General features: G+C 47.7%; 1 long non-coding RNA gene across 1 annotated transcript; it reads right to left on the reverse strand.

Moving 5' to 3' along the window:
* Positions 1 to 613: 613 nt before the first annotated feature.
* LOC307187719 lies at positions 614 to 4,249 on the reverse strand. The gene is made up of 3 exons (XR_013828691.1): positions 4,169 to 4,249; positions 3,024 to 3,160; positions 614 to 735 (listed from the first exon to the last, which is right to left on the reverse strand). It is a non-coding gene; the product is annotated as an uncharacterized lncRNA (long non-coding RNA).
* Between the last annotated feature and the right edge of the window lie 1,872 nt (positions 4,250 to 6,121).

Consider the following 6,121-nt stretch of genomic DNA (forward strand, 5'->3'; position numbering starts at 1 on the left):
AAACACGGAATACTTATTCAATAAAATGCTATTCAGCACTTAAATATAACTAGATCTCTATGTCACCATTGACATTTCTCAAAAACATAGTGTTTAATCACGAAGAGTTGCAAAACAAAACTTTTGTATATTATTTATATGCATTTTTTGAAGCATAGGAAACAATATTCTAAATTATTCACAGATACCAGTACATAATATACAAGCCCCCCAAAAACAGATTGAAAAGATACTCATAGAATTACGGTACTTGTTGCAATGAGCCCGAGGCAGGGGTCAAGGCGATGTCAACTATACGCTGCTTTTTAATTCTTTGGAAAGTAAAATAAACGTGATAAATTTGATCTATATTGACAATTGTTAATTCAATATGGTGGATGTATAGTGCTTGTTGTATTTGTAGTTTTCTGCTATTTTAAGATGTCTGTATTTGAACTTATATGCCACAGAAAAGTTTAAAAAGAAGCACATAAAATATTAGCAACACTTTCCTCTAGATAGTAATGTTACAGACAATTCTTGTTTTCTTCTTCAGGTTTTTCTGTCCTTTAAAAAATTTCCCTATTAAAATATATGACTTTTATAATCAGTCAAAAAATAGACTCACCTCCCAGTTCTCCAAGAGCTAATCCACTTCATGCCTCCGGGCTTTTGTAGAAAGCAGAGCTTGGTATTGAAGTCAGGCATAGGGGAAAATCAAGAAGTGAATCATGCTGGGATTTGACAGCAGATTTTCTTAAAAAAAAAAAAAAAGAACTAGAAATTCAGGAGATGCAAACTTTTGAGATTAAAAGATTTCAGTATCGCTTTTCTATTCCTATTTTATTTGATGTTTATGTTTGTCCTTTATGTCAATTCTACGGCAAAGCACAGCCAGGTACCATTCTACACACATCCGGTGCTTCCTGCACGTGGCCTATTTCATCTTTGAACCAGGCCACACGTTTAGAGATTATCTAGTGCAACCCCTCATTTAAGCAGCAGGGAAACCGAGGCTGAGAAAGGTGAAGAGGCTTGCCCAGGGTCAGACAGCAGGACTAGAAATGAGTCTGAATCCTCCCTGATGTTTTTTACGGCTCCACCACACTGCCTCGGGGGTTGTGCAGACAATGGTGGAGCCCCAAATATGAGAAGATACAAATATCCACAAAGAAACGAATTGTCATTTATTTTTTTAAGTAAACATAAATTGTGTTATACAAAAGCTAACATAATTATCTTTCCTTGGGCCCAGATTTATCTCTCTATCCTCCAAATTTAATTACTTCTTTGAGTGAGAGTCTCTTCCTATATTGAATTCACTCCATCCTGGAGAAGTGTGTTTGGATCTCGGCGTGCAAGTGTGCATTTCTAAGCTTGCCTTTTCCATTGCCTCTGACTCTTTCCACGCGGTCCTTTCAAAAGCTGGCCCTTTTCAAAGCAAAGGGCCTCCTTAAAGCTAAAAATAATGTGTATCCCTCACAGCAGGTATCGAACCAGAGACCTGGGTTCATTGACTTGGTGATTGCTTTTCCCTGCTGGGCCACCCCTGGGGCCCTGGGGCCCTGCGGTTCCCTATGAGGAATAAGCCTGTTTGCAAAGAACAGTCCTGGGCCGGTCCCTTCCATCACTCTGCGTCAGCCTGTCCTGTCCCCTGCCCTCTACAACTTGGCTTGGTCCTGCTTCCAGAATCAGGGAGGAACTGATTCCACACTCATCAGAAACTGGACGGCCCATGCTGCCCAGGTCCAGGGTGGCCCAGCGGTGGGTCTCAACTGGCACAGCCCAGACCCACATGTAGCCTTGACTCAAGTTCACGCCCTCTGCCATTGCTCTGCCCTCCGGCCCAGCCAGTCTGACCCTGTCACTACCTCAGTGACCGGCCCACCCACAGGAGACCAGCCTGGCCATCTTGCAGGTCACCAAGGTCCTTCTGGACACACACGCACACTCGTACGGCAAACAAGGCCCGCCAGCGCGTTTGTGTGTGCACGCGTGCGCACACACACACACACACACACACTCCTGGAGCCTGCACTCCCTCAAGCCCCCTGGCCTTCCTCCCACACGGGCTGCTCCTGGGCCTGCCCACGGTCCCCTCCCTGCAGGCTCTGTCCAGCTCTTTCTAACCTAAAGTGTCTTCCAGCTCCCAGAGGGAGCTTCACAGAGGTGGGGACCCCTGTGTTTCCTTCCAGCCTCCCAACACAGGGCCTGGCACAGCGTCAACTCGAAATGGAGGCCTACTTCATGAATTTATGCGTCAATAAGACTCATGATGATTTATTTTAAAGATCAGATCCCATAAATACAAACAGAGCCCACCTGGGCTCTCCTGGCCTCGCCAGCTGCCCAGAGCTGGCCCATGCAAATACCCGCCAACGCCCTCCCCAGGGCTCTAGGTTGAAGGCGCCAATATCTATTTTCAAACTTCACACAAAGGCGCCCCTTCTGACCCCCGCCCCCCCGCCCAGTAGTTGATGAAATCAGCTTCCTGAATGAGGAGATGCCAGGTCCATTACAGCTGTGACATTTTGCATCCAAAATTCCAGCATTGTACTGTTGTTACATTGGTGGTGGTTCCTACCGCCAGCCCTCCTTCCCGCATCTAAGCCCAGGGCAGGCACTGGAAGCATTTTGAAGCTCAACTCCTGCATCCCTGAGGCAGGGAGAGACATGAGGACTTGTGGTCCTGGGACCACTCCCTTCCAATGTCTGTCACAGAGGCCTGGGCGGGTAGCAGAAGCAGGCAGCCCTCCCCGAGCCCCCTCTCTGGGCTAGTGCCCACTCCTTCCCCTGTCAAGCCCTCCCTGGCTAGGGCCCAGGAGGGGACCGACCCTCTGCAGGACCCTGCCCCCACCCCGTGCCCATGGCCTATACATTCAACAGGCACGTGGATGGCCCCTCGAGCCAGATCCCCAGGTGGACCCTGCAGACAGGAGCGAGGGGGACACCACCCTTATCACCACTCTGTTCATTCCAGACAAGATGACCAGCACAGCTGCCGTACTACCCTGGGCCAGGTCAGGGAATCAGAAATGAATTACCCTGGTCCTGGGTTCACGGGCTCACAGCCCAGCAGGGGACACGCAGCCCTCCAGGAACTCAGCAGCCGGCTCTTCTGCCTCCGCCTCTGTGCTCAGCCACGTTCCCCTCCACCACAAAGGGCTCCAGGCCTTTTTGACTGAAATGAGGGAAGAGAACACACGATACTTCCAGACTATGAAAAATTACAAAGAGAACTACTCCTGCCTGTGTACCCACCACCTGCAATTAACAGATGTTAACATCTCCAAAAGTGCCTGGGAGATTTCTAAAGCAATAAAATCATGCAGCTACGATTGCATCTGCTGGGTACCCCTCCCCCAGCCCCACTCCCTCTCCTTGGTCTGACAGGCAAACCCCATCGGAAGTTGGTACGTGTTCTTCCCATCCTAACAGTCTTATTTTGCTCTATGGCTATGCGTCCAAAAAGACGAGATAGCAAAGCTTTATTGTTTTTACTATTTCCATAAAGTCGTACTGAATTTATAACTCTGAAACATGCTTCCTTCACTCACTGTATTCATACTGCAGCCTTAAGCTCTCATGCAGTTGATTCCTATAAAGCTATCTCATTTATTTTAACTGCTGTTCATACTGCAGCCTTAAGCTCTCACGCAGCTGACTCCTATAAAGCTATCTCATTTATTTTAACTGCTGTCCGAATGTGTGCATGTGAATATGGCACAAGTTATGCAGCCAGTTCCTTCCTGGTGGACATTATGAATTTTCAGTACCGTAAACAATGCTCGCTCATGGCCATGTTCACATCTTCCCACGGAGGAGTTCCCTGGGGAAGGGTTCCTCACGGGAGAATTTCTGGGTTAGAGGTTTGATGTTTATTCAGTTTTATTAGGGCCCAACTGGCCTCCAAAGGTAGAGCTGAGGTGCAGTCCTCCCAGCAGGGAGCGAGACTCTGTGTCACCTGCCCTGGTCACCCTGGTCCTTGTCATGCCCCTTCTAGCTGTGCTCCTTGGTTGAGTTAAGTGGCAACTCTCCAGACATGGCCACTGAGCACACTGTTCTGTGCCTGTTTGACCACTGGGGATGTTGTCCTCTAAGAAATTCAGGGTCCTGTCCTGTGACCAGTTCTCTCTAAAGTTGCTTATCTTTTGTATCACGTGATTCTCTCCTTGGATGATAGGCTCACCTGGATGAGCTGAGGAAAAACACCGCTCTTTCTCTTCTCCTTTCCTTTCTCTGGTAGGTCCCTTCCTGAACTGAAGTGGCGTCCTGAGTGGGCCGAGAAAGACATTCCCTCAGAGCAGGGGTGGAGAACAGCTCCATCGGCATTTGTACCTTGGTGTTCAGCATTAGTTCCCCAGCTCCTGGCTCCTCAGAGGCAGTGAAACAGAGGACCATCGCCTGCTCTGAGAGGTCCTGCGGTGCTGGAAACGTGGATGCACAGTGACCTTGCTGGCCATCCCAGCCTCGCCCACTGCAGCAACCAGGAGGGGCCCGTGTCACATTTAATAACTACTAAGTGAATAGAACTTAGTTTAACTTATTATGAATTTGAGGTCTGTAACATAAATTTCAGAAAGCAAAGGAGAAAAAAGGGAGAAGTGACATGAGCTGGAATTGGTACGGTGGCACAGCTCCTAGCGGCTAAGGAACCAACTGACTAATCACAGAAAGTATGGGGGGCAGGGAGGATGAGGACAGCAGGGAAGGAGAGGAGATGCAGGAGTCCGGAGTGCTGTGGTGGCATCCCTCTTCAGAGCCAGGAGGAATCACTCTGGGTGCAGTTCTGCCCAGCAGTTTGGAGGGAACAGCAAAGACTGCTTTCACAATGAAAGGCAATGAAAGAACTCCAAAATAGATGACTCTGCTGAGGTATTTGGGGGGATGTGTACTGATGTCTGCAACTTTGAAAGGCATCAAAAATAAGAAGGATTGATGGGTGGAAAGAAAGAGGGATAGAGAAACAGCGATAAAGCAATATGGGACAATGTAGATGGATTTTGGCGTGGATAGATGGAGATTACCTGTGAAATTTTGTCACCATTTCCATACGTGAAATTTTTTAGAATAAAATGTTGGGGGGAACAGGTAAAACCTACTCTTCAAAATTATCATAAGGATTACACGAGATAATGAATATGGAAGGGCTCTGTACACTATAGAGGATTTTCAGATTGTTTAAATGATTAAAATGGTATAACAGCATTACAAGGGGAGATGAAAGAGATAAGGAAACAAATGGAGTGACTTTCTGAACCGATAAATAAATTAAAAATAGCAAAGGAGGGCACTTCCCTGGTGGCACAGTGGTTAAGAATCCACCTGCCAAAGCAGGGGACATGGGATCAAGCCTTGGTCTGGGAAGATCCCACACGCCACAGAGCAACTAAGCCCGTGCGCCACAACTACTGAGCCTGGGCTCTAGAGCCCGCGAACCACAACTGCTGAAGCCCACGTGCCTAGAGGCCATGCTCCACAACAAGAGAAGCCACCGCAATGAGAAGCCTGCACACTGCCATGAGTAGCCCCCACTCGCCACAACTAGAGAAAGCCTGCATGCAGCAACGAAGACCCAACACTGCCAAAAATAAATTTATAAAAAAAAAAAAAATAGCAAAGGAAAGACAGGGTAGATTATCACATTTCCGGCAAAGAGGAAATACTGAATATAATCAAAATGAATGCAGGGCTTCCCTGGTGGCGCGGTGGTTGAAAGTCCTCCTGCCGATGCAGGGGACACGGGTTCGTGCCCCGGTCCGGGAGGATCCCACATGCCGCGGAGCGGCTGGGCCCGTGAGCCATGGCCGCTGAGCCTGCGCGTCCGGAGCCTGTGCTCCGCAACGGGAGAGGCCACAGCAGTGAGAGGCCCGCGTACCGCAAAAAAAAAAAAAAAAAGAATGCAGAATAAAGAGACGAATTGATTAAAGTACTTTTTAAAAAAAATCAGTGGACATGAAGAGCAAACAACAAGTAGCCAACTTATGGATAATTGGTATCCCTAAAATAGAGAACCTACCAAATGGAAATAAAAATAGTCAAAGGTAAATGAGAAGGAAATATTTCTGGGGGAAAAAAGGAAGAATTGTAGCTACAGATTGAAAGGGTACTCCATATTCCGGAAGAAAATGATACAGGAAAG

This window comes from Stenella coeruleoalba (assembly GCF_951394435.1).
Source record: "Stenella coeruleoalba genome assembly, chromosome: 6".
NCBI classification, from domain to species: Eukaryota; Metazoa; Chordata; class Mammalia; order Artiodactyla; family Delphinidae; genus Stenella; species Stenella coeruleoalba.